The following is an 18,773-nucleotide window of genomic DNA, read 5'->3' as shown; positions in this document are numbered from 1 at the left end:
CAAGTTTGTTAGTGTTAGTGTTGTGTGTATACGGATCATTAGACCCTCAGTATTCTTTGTTAAGTATATGTGGATCAGGGGATTTATACTGTAGCAGGTCTTTAAACTGTCCCTCGGACCCTCCCCCACTTTCACACGTTGTGAGAAATTTCTGTATTGGGTTCTGCTGCATCCACAGTTGTATTGGCGGAGCCCCTTCATCCTCATTTCCAAGGTCCAGTACTGATATGGCACCACTTGGGAAGGCAAGACTCCCAGATGGCAGAGTCCAGGTACTGGGTCAAGGTTGTTGGAAGCCTGTTATGTCCCTGAGGCTTCTGAGCAGGAGACTGGCCAACTAGCCCTTAGATTCATTTTGGGGTCTTGACTTTAGAGATGCAGGTATAGTCCTTCTCACCCAGGCAAGGAGGACAGCAGGTGAACACAGCGAGGAAGCAGTCGTTCCGAGCAGCAGTCTAGCAGAATGGCAGTCCTTTCAGCAGCAGAGCAGTCTTTCTTCCTGGCAGAGCCCACAGGTCCAGAAGTATACTGAAGAGTTGGGTCTAAGGGTCTAATATTTATACCTGGTGCCCACTTTCAAGTAGAAAAAGCCACTAGAGGTTTCCACCCCCTGAGGTGTCCTGACCCCAGCTTGTCTAGAATCACAAAAGACCAGTTTCAAAGCCTTTGTTAGAATGCTCAGGCAGAGCCTTTGTGATATGCCAGTGTAGTAGGTGACAGCGCTTCTCCCTTGTTACCTCGGAGTGGCCCATCCTTCCAACACCTATATTCCCTTTTTCTCACTGTCTGGGACCACTACACAAAGTCCAACTACCTGTTACACCAAGTCATGTGACCCAGAAACAGGCTGCAGGCACCAAATACTTAGGACAAGAAAATGCCAACTTTCTAAAAGTGGCATTTTCAGAATCTGACATTACCATTAAAGGGGGTGTTTAATTACAATTCTTTAGACACCAAGCACGATCTGGCTACCTGCTCCCAATTGGAAGTTACAGCTGATTAAATGTAATAAGGTAACTCCAATGTTATCCTATAGGAGAGGTAGGCCTTGCAGTAGTGAAAAACTTAATTAGGGTATTTTCACTACCAGGACATGTAAAACATAAAGGTGCATGTCCAACTATTTAAATACACTGCACCCTCCCCTCTGGGCCTATCCTAGGGGTGACGTATATGTATTAAAAATGCAGGTTTGGCCCTGACAAAAGGTTTATTTTTCCAGGTCGAAAAAGCAGTTTAAACTGCACACACAGGCTCTGTAATAGCAGGCCTGAGACATGTTTAAAGTGCTACTTAAGTGGGTGGCACAACCTGCGCTGAAGTCCAATAGTGCATTTAATCTACAGGCCCTGGGCACATGCAGGACCACTGTAATAGGGACTTACAAATAAAATAAATGAGCTGATTGGGTGTAAGCCAATTCTACCCTGTTTTAAGGAGACAGCACAAGCACTTTAGCACTGGTCAGCAGTTGTAAAGTGTGCAGGGTCCTTAAATCCAAAAATACAAGTTCAGTAAACAGGAGGGTGAAGGCAAAAAATATGGGGATGACCCTGCAGACAGGGCCAAGTTCAACAACAACATAACATAACATACCATACCATAACATAAACATAGCATAACATAACATACATACCATAACATTAGACAGAGATGTATTAATTTTTAACTGCACAGTAAATTAAACAGCAATGTGGTACATGGATTACATTCCTTTGGGCACAAGATCTTAGCATTGGATGGTAAGAGAATCCAGGGCCATATTTCTTTTGGGGCCACAAGGCCACAATTCTGACCCATGGTTGTGGTTTTTGCAACCTGCAAACAGTGGCTTACCCTGCATTACATCCTGGGACTAGTCCCTTTCTCCATTACTTCCTCTAGAAGGTCTATCAGACCACTGGCAGAGAGACACTATCATTCCTCAAGACAAATCGAGAATGTTTCACTCTTATATGGACTAGATGGTTCTAAGAATAATCAAGAAACTGGTAAGCATTCAAGATGCGACAGTTTAAAGAGCACCATCCCTGTGCAGCCGCAAATTGTAGGGGTGTGGCACTGCATGGGAGAGTATGCAGCATATTTTAGGATATTGTAAAGGTCACCTTGACCTTTGATTGGAGAGCTTGAAAGCACAGGCAAATGTGGGCGACGACTGGGTGCAGTCTTAAGAGACGCTCACTATTGACAGACCATTTTGGCCTACACTTAAAAGTGCGGGTCCATTTGCACATTGTGTGAGCATGGTCCCCTCAGTACTGCCAGGCTTTCTGCATGTTGTTCGAGCCAGTTTTTGATAGAGGGTTTGTCCCACTCAAGGGGAGATGAGGCCATCTGTGACAGACCCCACTCCTGTGATGGTGACCACATGGATTCCAATGTACCTTACATGCCTCATTGAAAGGGTGCACAAAGATGTGTTATGAATATTATGTCTTTTCAATTCTGGGTTTCCCCTACATGAGTTACCTGTGCCAGGCAACCAATTAAAAGTGAATATGATTAGTAAAAAGCAGAATTGGTGTGATTAATATGACACACATTTAGTTTATATTATGTTGTATAACATGATTATCAAGCTTACCTGAATCTATTCTTACTCAAGGGAGCCTTTTGAACACGGGGGGAGGGAGCACACTGCCTCTCATCCCAGCACAGTTCACCCCATTGCATCCTAGTAAATGCAATACGCTTACTTTCAAAGTTGCAGTCTTTCACCAAAGTTGGTGCAGGTAGTGCTGTTATCTCTAGACACGTGTTTCTGGGTTTAACCCGTCATCAGTAGAGAGCAAAAGTTAATAAGAAGCAGAGAAAAGTCATCAGGGGTTGCTGAAATGGTGCCCAAGTCTTCGCAGGTCACAGTACCTCTCCACAAGCACACCGGTGCATCCCAGGAGAGCTCGTCAGCTCGTTGGCTCAAGGGAGCCTTTTAAACGCAGCGGGGGAGGGAGCACACTGTCTCTCATCCCAGCACAGTTCACCCCATTGCATCCTGGTAAATGCAGTTCGCTTACTTTCAAGGACGGTCACAACTTGTTCTGGCTCTGTATGCGGCGTGACCGTACTCCGACTGAAGCGGGTCACCAGTGCTCGCCGGCATCCCGGGGAAGCCCGGAATAGGGAGAATAGAGTTACAGTTTCTACTGACCTGACTCTACATAACAAGAGTGGTAAGTTAGCCACTCAAGTAGTCGCAATAACGTGCCTCTACATACTAATCGGTCCTGAAGAAAGCCTCTGAGTCCGATTGGACAACGAGTCTGAAACATGTCGACCATTAACAGTGCGGTAGATTAGTAACTGGATCTACACACGCACCACTTTGTTTTTAATTTTCCACCCCACCATGTCCATTAATAAATGCCCTTCTGCGAGGCGGTGTAGGGAATTTTAACTCACCTCACAAGAGCACCAATAAGCACTCTTTTTCATCTCTGGACCCTACTGCAAAACCAGTTGGTCTTCCTCCTGGTGGAGGTCAGCATATAGAACAACTAAACCCAATGATGATGCTGTCATAGCACAGAAAGGAGGTGAATAAAGATACACTGCCAGATGCCTGTGTACGTATATGAGGGTTTTTTAAGAAGGATTTACAACAATTTAGACCCTAGTTACACAGGACAAGTGGTCCTTTCCCCCCTCTTTTGATTTTTTGTACTAGCGATTGGAAGCCGAATGGACCAAAGCTTCTTTTTCCCTCTACCCCGATTGAATTGTACAAATGCACACAAACATACAAAACCACCAAACAAGTTGATAAATACATTCTAATATATCCACAAATATTGGCACACCTGTAACTGGACCACAAAACATTTCACCAGTGCAGTTTTTTGTCCGAGGTGATAAGTGAAGTCAGTGTCTAGTGCAAACACCTTTAACCAACATATTATAAATCAGTGTGAGAAACTGGGTTGCTGGTGGACTGGGGAGTGATCCCTGGTCAAGCAACAGCCACAATCCTTTACAGGGTGAACCATAAAAAAGTCAATAAATTAACCTGTGCTTAACCCTGGGTAGTTTAAAGCAGTCAGGCTCAACTTAGAGTCAATTTGTAAAATATTTATGCAGGACAGAAACAGTAATAAAGGTAAAATCACAACGCAAGAAAAATCTCAAACCAATCTATAAACATAGAGTACATTTTAATAAATTATGTGACAGCAAAACAACAAAATCTAATCAGTAGAGCTGGAGTTATGATTTTTTAAAGTTGTTAGTAAAAATAAGCACCTGGAAGATCAAAGTGTAAACCGGGGACCTCTAGTCGGGCGAGACCCAGCCAAAGTAGAAAAATATGGTTGTCCGCGATGGAGCATGGTTCAGGTACAAGAAGTAGGTTGGACTTACCTTCGGACTTAGAAGAAATGATGAGAAAAAGTGTCTGAGATGGTAAAGTTTGGCTGGGCAAGGCTGATGGAGATGTCTGAGGAGGGAGCAGATAGCCTTGGGTTGAAGCCACGGTGAAGATTTTTGCGTTCCAACTTAGTCTCTGAAATGGAAGTCAAAAATCTCCAATGGGACGAGTCAGAGGGCTGTAGCCGAAGACAGTTCCATCAGGCATGTTAACACTTTGGTGAAGGACAGCTGAAAAGGATTTGCTGCTGTGAAGAAAAACTTAGCAGGAGAAGCCGCAGAGTCATACCGACCAGAAATGTACCTCATATGTATAGGCAAGCAGGTTGGTCCAAGTCTGCTGCTGGTCCTCACAGTACCTTTGCACAATGATCTGTTTAAGTCCTCAGGTTTGGATTTTGGTTATCTGGAAACCTTTAGCACCACTTCCAAGGGTCTAGGATTGGAGGGACATCACTTAGAGGGTCAGTACGCACTAAGGTTGTGTCCAGGTGCAGGTTCAAGATGTAAAAAGCCTTATGTGTCCCTGTGACTCTGAACAGGAGGCCAGAAAATGTGTCTTTGTGAGTCACTTTGGATGACCTGGCATGGATGAAGATCCAGTCCTTCTACCCAGGCAGAAGGCAGCAGAATAGCAGGACAACATGCCAGCCATCCAGCAGGGCAGCAGTCCTTGAGGAAAGCAGCCCATCAGACTGGCAGCCCTCCCAGCAACACAACATTTTTTCTTCTTGGCACAGTATCCACAGGCCCAGAAGTGTATTCAAGACTGGGGTCTGAAGATCCAATTTTTATACTGTGGTGCCCTCTCTATGGAAGGTGGGAGAAGCTTCTAGAAAGATTCTTCGAAGTGAATGGAATTTTCTGCCTCCACTGCCTTGGCTCCAAGCTGGTTGCCCTGACAATATGGGGTTGTTATGTCCTTTGTGTGAAGGCAGAGCACAGGCTATTCAGTTGCCAACAGGGCTGTGCTCAGCCCCACCACCCCCATCCTGCCAGCAGGTGGCCTATTCAAACACACCTAATTCATTTATTTTGTGACTGTCTAGGAGGAATTCACAAAGTCTAGCTGTCAGCTACACCCAGTCATGTGTCCCAAGACATGTTGCAGGCACTAAGGGCAGAAGAATGCCAACTTTCTGAAAGTAACACAAAACAATGATGAACGAAATGCTGAACATTTTCAAACATTCACCTCTAGTCACAGATCTGGGTTTAATTCATTGTTATTTTGCTCACCACGTTATTCCAGTTTGTACCCAGCCATATGTAAATCAGTCTTGACCCTGCTCCCCATAGGAACAGTCCAGCCAGAACTGCCTAGCCAGGTCCTCCCTGGACCGGAAAACAAGCATCTTGGGACCCGTTTTGGGGTATCACCCCTAATCAGCCAGGTTAGCTTAAAACTGGGGCATAGCGAGCAAGGGATCCACGTCTGTGCATACCCTTCCCAATTAGGGCGAAAATGCAACATAAAACGATGATGAATGGAATGCTGAACATTGTTAAACATTCACCCACAGTCACAGATCTGGGTTAAATCCATTGTTATTTTGTTTGTCATGCCATTTCAGTTTGGGCCAAGCCATATGCAAATCAGCCTTGACCCTGCTTCCCATAGGAACAGTCCAGCCCGTACTGCCAGGCCGGGTCCTCCCTGGGCCGGAAAACAAGCATCCTAGGACTGGTTTTGGAGTATTACCCATCATCAGGCAGTCTAGCTTGAAACCGGTGGTTTAGTGAGCAAGGACCCGTGTCTGGGTATACTCTTCCCACTTAGGGCTAAAATGCAACACAAAATGATGATGAAGTGACAAAGGAAAGTGAAGAGGAGGAGCTAGTGGGGAATGAAGTGCTAATCAGGGGTCAATATGAAATAAGAAGAGAAAGAAATTGAGATTTGTTTATTTTTTTGTTGTTTTGTGACGTGATCGCTAGTAGTGCTGCTGGTTAATGAAAAGTAAAAGAGTGGTTAGCAAAAGGAATCAAGGGGAAAGTACAATGAAGAAATTGAAGCTAAAGGAGGAGAAGGGGCGGCCTCTCTAAGGAGTGTCAGGGGCGTTGACCCGATATGTGCGAGCAAGCTGTCACATACAGGTCAAGTATTGTTCTCTGTGTGTTTTACCCGTTACTTTACACGGGGTGGAGAAGTGGGCTGCTCCCTAGGCATGATGACTTGCAGCCAACCTGCCTGTCCCTGTGAGATGAAGTGTGCATGCCAGTTTGGTCCTTTCTGTAACCATCGCTAATCAGATATGCGTACTTCAGCTCTTGCAACTGGCACTGCATCAGTGAGCCAGGTCTACCTATGAGCCTTGTCTCTGCCCGCTCTAACCAATACGGTGCTGCTGTTGTATGTTTACTAATACAAACAGTATGAAAGCAGCATTGGGATTGGTTTAGATGACAGGCTACATAAATAAGGCCGGACTACCTGTGAGCGTTCTCTCTGCCCGTTCTAACCAATCGGGTGCTTTCATACTGTTCACTTATAAAAACAGTATGAAAGCAGCATTCAGATTGGTTTAGATGATGTCTGAGTGCGGCATCCGCACTTGAATTGTGAAGCCATCCGAGTGTGGCGCAGGGAGCTTGGGCACAGTTTATTGAAGTTGAATCTAGGCGGAAAGGCAAGTTATATAAAACAATGTGTTTAATGCAGTCTGTGCTGCTAGTTGCAATTGTACATGGAGCATGAAAAGCCCAACCACTTTCAAAAGTCACCAGCCGTTGCTGAGGATGAAAGAGGGTGTGGCCAAGCACTAGACAATGCGGATGCTTAAATCTTCGATGCAACCTTTTCACCACCTTATCCAAACATTTTAGATAGCCAGACACTCTAGTGGAAGCCTTGAGGAGTGTAGTAAGGAGTACTGAAGTTGGGGAATATGGGGAAAGTGCACAACAAACCTGCGTTTGGTCGACCCACTGGGGAGCAATAAGCAGCCAGCAGCCCCCCTGCTTTAAGATATCAAAAGCAACATGGACTGTGTGAACGTGGGTGTTCTTTAGCCTCATCCTTTTTCACAGAGGGATAGAGGGTTCCGTCCACGTAAGGGGTGACATTATGGAGTGAAATATGGGCCATGGTATGGCAGGGACTGGCACCAGAGTGGCAAGGATAGTGGTGTGGGCTCTGACTGCAAGCTTTACATAAAGGAGCCATGCCTAGGACTCACCTAATGATGAGAGAACTGGCAGTACCTAGCAGATCCTAAGAGCCATGAACATGTCTGATCCAAGCCATACTGCACGGGGTCTGGGTGGACATTAGGCCCCCTCGCGTGACTCAGCGAGTGAAGAGATATGACCACATTGGGCAAGCTGTGGAGAATGAGCACCTAGGTCCCAGTGCTGCAGAGCATCGCCTAGGCCCCAGGCATCAGAAAGACAATGTAAGGAAGGCCAAAGAGAAAGGCAACATGGAGGCGACAGGGGAAGAGTGACTTGGTGTGTGCAGTAAACAGGAGGACACACGACAGGTCTGGACATTTTCACTAGGCAAGGTGGCCCCATAGACACAAATTGTGGGTTTATAAGCTTCAGAAAAAGAGCCCCCGGAATGGGAGAATCTGCATCAATGCAAAAGTGGAGGAATGGTCTAGCTGCCGATCAACAGCACAAATTGCATAAGGGAGCCAGACAAGGAAAAGACACCACCCATTTCAACTGAGCAAGCAATAAAGAACATTTTAGCCCATTGAAAGAAAGCAAGCAGAAGCCACGCAAAGACATAACAGTGGTACAGAGGCTAACATTAACTTGGGGAAACCTGATATCCCTCTGCCCAGCCTATGACTAATGAAAATCTGGTGGCACCCTAAGGCACTGAATGAGTTTATCGCGGAGTGAAGAGGGGACCCGAGTAGCCCGAGGGGTTCTAGAGAGTCTTACCCCATAGACCCAGGTTGGACTCGTTGAAGAGAACCAGTAAGAGGACTCTCTCAAAATAGGGAACCTAGATCCCTCAGGGCTCCCCAGTGAATATACTAAAAGAGGTTCCAACAGGGTTTCTCCCGTAGGACAACAGGCCTGAGAGTGGGTCAAATGGAGAAGCTAGAGCCATTACCTTTAAGACTAAAAATGCACACCGGTGGCAAAGATGCTGCTGAAGGAGAATAACAAGTGATCACTGTTAACCTCGCAGGCAGAAGTGTGGTGTGACGACAAGAAAGAACACCCCTAATGTTATTCAGCAGCGTTTAGCCTACCCCTGTTTTACTGGCACATGCATCCTTCAGATTAGACTTCTCAGAAACCTGACCACCCCCCGACCCCCATCATGGTCTAGGGACAACTCGCTCAATTTGTATCACCATCTCTCACAAGCAATACCTGCAAGATGGGGGCTTTTCACCTACCTTTTAGTACCTAGCATCAATCTTCACAACTCCGTAAGCATTGTGCCTGCTGTCAATGTGACATAGCCTTACTAACTCCAACTGGGACCACTTTACTGCATGTCCCAAAGCAAAGTAATGTGCAGCCTGCAGCACAGGCAGGTATGAAATGCAATGGAGGGGGAATAAAGAAGACTCATAAATTAAAGATCTACTTCAAAATAAAGCCTTTTGAAACATTGAGCCTGTGAGGGAAGTGGAGAGAGAAACCATGGTTGGAGTGGCAAAAGATAACCAGATCTTTCTTATTAAAAATGCCTTTAGGAAGATCAAATAAGAAATTGCGGTGGGCAAATCAAAGCTCCTGGGCCATCTCAAAACAATCAATTGGACGACAGGTTACATACTCTTGAATAAAATATAGATGAACAGGTCAATGATTGGGAACTCCTACAAGCATGCATGGTAAGTCTCAAAGAGCAGCATATAATTCTCCATGCAAAATGTAAAAAGACCTAGAGACCTGCTGTAGATGAAATAAAATGCTTTCAAACCAATAACTGACCACCTATAATCAAAGGCTATCAAATGCCAGTGGAGACACCCGGTCTGACATTTTTTGATAGGAAGATTGCCAATATATATGTGCTTCTCCCAAGGAAGTCCATCCTCCAGATAGACATGGACTCTAACATGAATGACTCCTCGCTCACAAGCACAGACATAAGATGAAAATTACAAACACGCTTGAGGCAACATGCTAGCTCAAGACCATGCATGGCAGTGATCAGCGACCAGAAAAAAAGTACGGACACACCTACGGAGGTCCAACACAAATTCAGATGTTGCCCCACATTTGAAATTGGTATTGGGGATGAGACTCTCGTGAATAATAAACCTATAGGCACGGGTTGAAACAACAAGAAGATAAGAAAGAGTGTGGATGTCGGACTCGTGGCCAGGTCGGTGGCAGGAGAAAATTGCCAACCCATCACCCCTTACCCTGCTACTCAGCAAGTAGAACCTTACAGGAGAGTAATACCATATTCAGTTCAAAACTGAAGTAGGGTCCAGTTTTACCATATAGTGCCCCAGGCCCATTCTGTCCACATCTGAAGCATGAGAGTCTCAGATGTCCCTGCCAGCCCATAGACGGGGTTGTACTAAACTGTCCACACTGCCTTGAGCGCCCTACAAAGGCAGTAGGCCGCTTGCCCTTCTGTAACCTCAGAGTTATCTCTCCTGTGAAGGCCAATAACCTCAGGTCACTCCCTTTCTGATAAACAAGTCTCTCTGCGTGCACATCTTACTGTACATTGACATAGTGTAGAGATAAACAGGAAGCATCTGTGATCTAGAAGAACAAGATGGGCTAAGAGTGGAGGTGGAGGCCAACCGCAACTTCTCACCTGATGTTTTACTAGCTTCGGAAACTAAAACAGCAACATGGCTCAAAATTAACCTATGACCACTTGATAAAATGTTATACCTTTCTGTCACTTCTGCTTTCTTAATTTTCCAAGACGTGACACAAATTGTTTATGATAAAATGTCCACTGTATAAAAGGACTGACCACTGACCAACTCTTTGATCACCTCATACAGCATCTTTCATGAAGAGGAGCTCCCAGCTAGCTGTTTGATTTATTGATTGATGTATTAGTAGATAAGGTTATACCGTCTCATTGCATTTTGATATTCAATTTCTCTCTCTTTAAATTGCCGTCTTTTAATATTTGCTAGATTGCGTGTTTTTATTCTTGGTTAATGATGTGTCTTTGAAATTTGTTACTTATTTGTTTGAATAGAATGCGACTTCTGACTCGATTCCTGCTTCTCAGAGTGTATCTTGTTATTTCAGATAACACCGTAAATGTTGGTTCCTTTTTGGTAAAAAAAACACACTTTAACGAAACCTGAAAGAAGGAAGGGTGCTATTGATTGAGAGACCTTTACCAAAGGGGGCAAAATTAAAACCCTTAATGAAGTCAAGGAAGCATGCAGAGTTCCAGAGAGTGACATCTTTAACTATATACAGCTCAGACAATGGGCTTTGGAGCTAGTAGTCACTCTTTCTTCCCGGCATGAAGCATCCACAGCTCCATAGGTTGACCTGCCCCTTGTATCCTATGGACACATAGGGGTATATTTACAAGAATGGCAGCAGAGCAGTTTTGACGTTGCTTAGCGGCCTTTTTTTCTACCGATGCCTATCGCCAAAATCCATAGCCATGTTTGTTACATATTTACAATACGTCACTACATGGCAATAGAATCAGCTAGCGCCGGCAAAAGTTGCCGCTAACCCTGATCTTGACGCTAGCTGAAATAAGTGACCGACGGCCCATTAGCAGCAGGAAAACTCACGTTAGGCAGCAGGACATGACTTTCTTTGTGTCTAGCTGGAAAAAAGTGCAAATAAACACCACAAACACCCAAAAAAACTCAATGCAAAATGGAGCAGCCTGGACCCAGTTCAACCTTCCTAATCCCCCCAACTGCCAGGATGAGCAGCCATAGTCCCAGGGGAAGAGCAAAAGGAAAACTAGATTCAGTCAGGAGGGAAATGAGATTCCGATTGTGTCTCAGTGTCCACCCACACTGTGCGCAGATCAAATGCCATTTACATATGTACTTGGGGGTACATTCACATGTCCCTCAGGCTGCTGGTATCATTAAACAATACATGCAAGTCATTAAATGGTGGTGTAAGGGACTTGTAATCAAGCACACATGCATATGTACAATGTCAACTGACCAGTCACAACAATACGGCCCAGTCCTGTGTTTCACCGTGCACTGGTGATAAATATAGCAGCCCAGCGCCGACGCAGGCACTTTCACACAATGGTGCAATTGGGTCTGCGTTTGCCCTAGACAGCTATATTTTGTTGCAGTGCTGGGTGAAATGCCATGCTGCACCGTATTGTTGTAAATACGGTTCAGACCTGTGTGTTAAAAGTTGCTGAGTTTGGTGTCAAGCCAAGAAGACTAACAATACTGTCTGTCACAGCCTTATATATACGCCCCCAAGTACGGTGTGAAAGTGTGCCACACATACAAGGTGTTGTCAAGTCACACCAGGTGGGTCAACAGTGCCTAGTAAATATTGTGGAGCACGGTTTCACCCAGTAAAGTCCCAAAAAGTGATGGTGGCTTTGAAATATCCCACAGTCAATATTAATTGCTTACCGTCTGGTCTGATGTGCGCAGGTGAATGCAGTACACATACCCACATTTCAAAATGTTGGATAGGACTATCTTAAGGCGTCTCACCCTTGTTGTTCACATGAAAAGCTTCACATCTCTTGCAAGCACCTTGCATTGCTGATGGGCACGTTCTATAATGATTATCAATTACATACTGGACGTGCAAGCTGCTTTTAATGTTTGCACATGTGTTCTACAATTTTAAGTATTGTTTACTGCCCCAGTATTGTAATAATGGGTTCATTTAAATATCTACATGCCTGTGGTGTATGCAATGCTCATTGAACCACACATTCCCTGTTCTTGTCATGGTAAGTGAAGGTGGCCTCATTCACAATGTTGCAATAATGCATGTTATTTGGCTACACGCTGCCTTGCTATTATTCCACAAAATACATTTATTCACATAAAAGTTGCTTACTGTAATGTTCAGTTGGCAGTATGTCATTGTAATCATGGTCATTGGTTTGAGGGTCAATGACACATATAGACGTGTGTAACATGGGTCTTAGTTTAAGTCAAACGTGGCTGGGAGAAAATGCACAGCTACTGGTGTCTGTAATCATTCATCCAGTAACAAATGTATCGAAGGACTATGTGCACTACAGTACGCATCATCCATGTGCTCACCCTGTGCTGTTCAACAAAGATCTGCTATGCAACAATGCACCAATCCAAGAAGCATGCCTCAAAGTCACATGTTTTCCTGCTTGCATCAAGTTATCATTGTCACTGCTATGGGAAACAGAAGGGGAGGGATGCACATCTTTACTCTGGCCCAGTCCCGTGTCTGTCGTCACATGCTGCCTTGAACAGTTTCATGTTTTGCAGCACCAAGACTAATCAAAATCTGGTCTAAGGGGTATACATAGTGAAATCACACCATCAACAAAAAAACCACATCCCCTCGTGTGCTGAATGATACATGTCGCCCTCTAACACATTGCAACATCTTCCTGTTGTGGCAAGCCACAAAATACTCAAGAGTAGTAGCCACATTATAAAATACTCATCAAAATGGTCACATAACTGTGTGGCAGTCAGTTGTTTGTCCTGATCTCAGTCTCAAATACACAGAGGGATCAATGGACACATACCGGTGTTCGGAAGACACACCTACACTGACTCACATCTTGCTTAACACCTACACTCAAAACAATGCAATACAAAGGATGTCAATGATTACCATCTGAAACATAGATTAGCATATAGCCACTTTGTAGTAGCTTAACCACAGAAAGGCAAATTGTGTGTTTAAGTTCAAATTACTAACAACAACATGCTTCACCATCATGAAAAATCTGGGTTGTGTACATTTCCCACTTTAAGCTTCATCCCTGCATTTGAAATGCTACCTTGCAGCAACTAAGGCACTCTTGCACCAAAGTGCTATGGTGTTTGGGTAGAGGGAATGATTGTTAATGAACAGGAAGGTGTTCCTTCCTGTACACAAACATCCCTTCATGGGATTAATCAGTTGAAATGTGTGCTTCACACATTAAAACACATAGACACATCTTAGATCAGTATAATCTGAACAAATCTCCTTGTCTTTACAACCAGGAAATATCTGTATCCCTGGGGTCAAGTGCTTGAGTGGCCTCATACTTATGCCACACTTCAAGGGGGGTTCAGTGGATTGTCAACCACAAAACACAGTGACCAACACTTATACAGAGACTGGAGTATGGAAGCGTGCCTAATCCCCAATGTGTTGTTAATCCACGTGAAGTAGCCAATGCTGCATAGTAAATAAGGTGAAGCAACAAGCCCCACAGCAAGGTCTGAATAGATGACGTAACAATGGCAGTAGGGGCTTATAAACATGACACTCACTGTTGGCATACAGGGAAACAGTTCAAATCAATGAACATCCTAAATGTAACCTCCATGGACTTGGTACATTGATACACAAAGCTGCGTGTCATAGGTGTACAATGTGACACAGGAGAATGGAAAGTGTCAAGCACTCTGATTGTCAAATGTAAAAATACATTGTAACATGTAAAAGACACATTCAACAGTATCTGTCCCTTACATTGCAGAGGATGAAATGACACCTCCTGCTCAGCAGCCTGTCCCACTCCTAAACGATGATGACGATGTTGATGAAGATCTCACAACCATCGACCAGGACACCTTCCAAGAGCTTCTCGAGTCCACAGGCAGCCCATCTCTGGAACCTGTGAGATCCAGCAGCGTTGTTGCGTTTCCACATCCAGCAGGCACCAGCTACCACAATAGTCACAAACAAGGACTCTGAGTAACCACTGATACAATTACAGCGCAGTGGGGTAGGAGTCCAGCGTGAGATGGCAGACCAGGTGCGGGAGGGGTTGGAGAGCCTGGCAGCCAACCTCAAGGGGATCCGTGGGTACCTCAGTCCCAACAGGGACCTCTCAGCCAGAGGCACCTATAGTTTGCTCGGTGGTCTCCAGCAGTCCCTGGCTGACATCGCTGCTGTCATGATGCAGAGGCAACAACAACTGTCCTGCCAAAGTGGCACCAGCGTTGTGGTCAAAGAGCTGGGAGAAAAGTGGAAGATCTTCGAGAACATGGAGCGGAAGCAGGATTTCCACTTGGCTGCCATGGCTGCCTACCACCGTGAATTGCTGGAGTCCTGGAAGACTTGCAGCTCCTCCTTGCTGCAGTGATGCCTCATCTGTTGGCACAGCTGAATGCTGCTGCACCTACAGCATCCACATCTTTTGCAACTGATGTTTCTGTGTCTCCCTGGCCTGCCGCTGATCCAATATCATCCTCACGGGAGACAATACACACATCAGAGGAGGAAGATGTGGATGAAGCATCTCTCATAACGAGTAGCCAGTGGAGCATTCATCTTTCTCAACTGGTCATTTTCAGCTTAGCCCTGTGCTTACCATCATGCCTTGGAACATCACCACTCCCTGTCTTCATACTGAGCATGCTACATTCACCTTGGACATTTTATGGACTGTCAATTTGGCCCTTGATCCCCAATGACACTGCAATCATCCTCCTGACTGAAGATTCCTGATTTCTCGACATGTCACATAATATGTTCCCGAACAAGAACCCTGTCTTGCCACCCCCTGGCTATGCACACAATTTGGGGGTTCTTAGCAAGACAACTGGTTCAGTCTAACAACTTTTAAATTGCATATGTAAATAAATGCGCTTACATTGGCTTGAAGTGTGTTGTCTGTGACCATAAAACTGGAAAGGTATAAACAATGCCTAAGCATTGTAGCCAGTACAACAAAGACAGAGGACATTAACAAAATGTCGGTTTACTGAGTCTGTGACCCTGATAGGCAGTGAGATGACAGAACATGTCTGAAGGACACAATGGGTCAAATCTCAAAGGCACCATTGCCACTGGAAAGTCACTTTACCTAATGTTCATGTGTTGATAGGGCCTTAGATCAACAATCAAGTCAGCATAAAGCCACTTCAAGTGGCTTAACCTTGCACGCTTTGACCCTCTACTTTGTGTCAATGTGGTTGACAATGGGTCTTATGATGGGTGTTCAGCCAAAACACACATCATATGCCCAAGGATGATGCACAAATGTCTCAGAACGAGGAGAAATGTCATGTAAATACAAGTTTTGTTTATGTACATAGTTATGCGGCATTTTGCTGGAAACATCCAGACAGCAAAACATCATGAGTGTCAGTGATCCTACATTTACCCTATGCAGGCACATTTACATTATGGTGCAAGTGTGCCTGCATTTGCGCTATGCATCGATATGTTACACAGGTCCATGGAGAAAATCAGTGCTGCACTGTAATATCTGAACTACCGCACATCCCTGTGCTTCCATAGTGACGGAACGCTGCTATAGCATTCTTGCCCTAACGCTGGCCTACACCACTGTGGCTATAAATATGCACACATGGCTCATATACATTGACTTAAAAAAATAGTGGTACACTACATTGATGAACTGTCAAATTTTTATCAAAGTATATACACAAATCAGTCCAACAAAAAGTACAATGTTTTAAAATTTCAAACATTGATCTACTTAACTTTGTTGTGAGAGGCAAATATAGTGATTCACCTAGTTCAAGACATAGGCAGCTAAGAACCACCCAACATCCCTACATCAGGGAACAAATGTTGTTGGAGCTCAATGCCTCCATTACCTACAGTGGTTTTCTACTCAGAGAACCTTTTAAGATGGCAACTTATTCAGTACACTATCCCTATGCAATGGCCGAACTTACCTTTGCTAGCCTACATATCTTGCATGTCTGTTAATCCAAATCTAACAGCAGTATGACAGTAGCCTGTCCCTAGAAGATGATGTAAATCCATTTTAGATAGCTAGAAACTTATTTGGGAAGGAGTCTGATGTCTCAAAATTCTAACTCAAAAGTTCTTTGATTCACATTAAACATCATTAAGAATACAAATCAATAACCACTAAACCTTTATTTACAAAAAAAAAACCTAAGCTAAACCTACATCTAAAAAACTATCCAAACCTACACTATTCTAACTTATGCTAATTATAGTAAACACTAAACTAAATACCTTACCTTTAAACTATACACATAACAACATATATGAAACAACAACCTTCATCCCCCTTAAGGCACATCTGGAGTCAGGAAAAAGACAACTTAACCTAAACATACACTAACTAAACATATTTCCTAAACAAATATATATGTTTTGGGTTTAAAAAGAAAAACATTTATTAATCAAGTACAAAAACATTAACCCCCCTCCAAAAGGAAAAGGAAACAACCCAAACCACTATGTAAAACTTACAAGCTAATGTAAAATCTTACCTACACCTAATACTAAACTAAACCTACTCAAACACCTACACTTAACACTGCAAAATACTATACATTTATAAACAAGATAAAAGTAATAAACAAGGATTAGGGGGACTGTACAGGAGGGTAAACAACGTTTACCACAAAACATTTTCCCCACAAGGAATCACAACGCGGTCGTTACAACGACCGCTTTGTGATTCCGCATACCAATACTCCGCAAGTCGGAACAACGACTTGCGGAGGGGGGGGGGGGGAGGTATTGGATTTAAAATCCAACACCTTCCCTAGTGTCCGCACAGACTGGAGTTCCAACATCCAGTGCCCCCCCTCAAGTCGTTGTTCCGACTTGCGGAGTAATGGTATGCAGAATCACAACGCAGTAGTTGTAACGACCGCGTTGTGATTCCCTGCGGGGAAAAAGACTGTGGGATGACCACATACATTCATACAGGAGGCATTGTCCAAGTAGGTGTGGCTCAGAAAGGGACCTCCAGCGTACACTTTATGTCCTATAGGTGGGTCACCACCTCCGCAATGTCTCGCTCTACTGATGCCACCTGAACATTTAAGTCCAACAGTAACCTGCGGTCCTCCTGGGTGTACTGCCGGTTGAGCAGCTGTGGTTGGCGGGGCAGGTTGTGTTGGTGCAGCCGGTTGAGGAGCCAATGTTTGTGGGGCAGGTGAGGCAGGTGCCGGATGTTGTGGAACTGCAGATGGCACTGATTATTTGCTTCCACGTTGTATGCCGGAAGTGCTTAGCATATTTTCACTGTTACTCTGGTGCACTGAAGTGGCAGGCAGCACACCACTCTGTCTAGCAGCTTTTTGTGCACCCTCTGGAATGGCCCTCTGGAATGGCATTCCACCATCCTGCCACCCTCAACTCATTATACCTCCTCTCCATAGCCTGGTACCCCTTTGCAACTCTGCGGATGTGTCTGTAACTGTCCTTCCGCTGCTTAGACATCCTGGCTGCCTCAGGTGACACATTGTCTGTAATGAAAGACACACATGACAATATATAAGAACTAAGACAAAGAACAAGTTCCAGCATGTATCTCCTACACACAAGTGTACAAAAACAGGAACTTTACACTCTTATCAACTGTTTGCTACTTCTAACTTGATCTGGCAAGTTACATGTGAAGGAAAATCTTATCACAACCTGACATTGATACCGACATGGTCATGTATGGTATGGGACATAGCAATGGCAGAGTCCAGTAACAACAGTGGAAGTTTAGCTGAGATGCATGAAGGCCTTTCACACAAACTCAGACAGAGTCTACCAGGGTAATTTACCCTAGGAGACTGATTTACAGGCCCATTGCAGACCCAGGGCATGATATTTACCCAAAGGCATAGGATGCACTGTTTGAAAGAGCGGCAGACCACTAAGCACCAAAGTGTCACTCTTATACAGCAGTCACCAAAATCAGATATCAAAAAATCACTACATAGTTGGATGTGTCTCCACAGCTACACATCCACGATTCATGCTGTATACATCTACTTGAAGCATCTGAGTAATCGTATGTCACAACTCAGCTTTTGAAACACAACATGTCATATATTTAGCACATTGGAAGTAAGACAGGGAATAATGGTTGAAAGTGTTGTTGGGCAGATCACAATGTATCAAGCTTGTATTTACCGGGAAACATCCATTACAACGCAGTCATTATATCTCCCTGCTTTTACAATGCAAAAGCTACAACGCAACTGCCTTTACATCGCATGACATTACAACGCATGCCATTAGAACGCATGTCACTACAACGCATGCAATTACAATGCATACCATTACAATGCATGCTATTACAACGCATTATAAGGTAAGTAATGGATATTTTTTAGTTTTAGGGCGGGTATGGGTTTTGGGGTGGATGGGAATAGTAATTTTTGCCCCTACACTATCCAACACTTTCCCTACTGTTGCATTCACTGGAGTGAGAATAGTAATTTTTACCACTACAATATCCAACACTTACCATACTGTTGCCCTAAACGCATTATGCGTTGCAATGGTATGCATTGTAAAGGTATGCGTTGTAATGGAATGTGTTGTAATGGTAG

This window comes from Triturus cristatus, chromosome 8 (genome assembly GCF_964204655.1).
Source record: "Triturus cristatus chromosome 8, aTriCri1.1, whole genome shotgun sequence".
NCBI classification, from domain to species: Eukaryota; Metazoa; Chordata; class Amphibia; order Caudata; family Salamandridae; genus Triturus; species Triturus cristatus.
Note: the sequence above shows the minus strand (reverse complement) of the source record.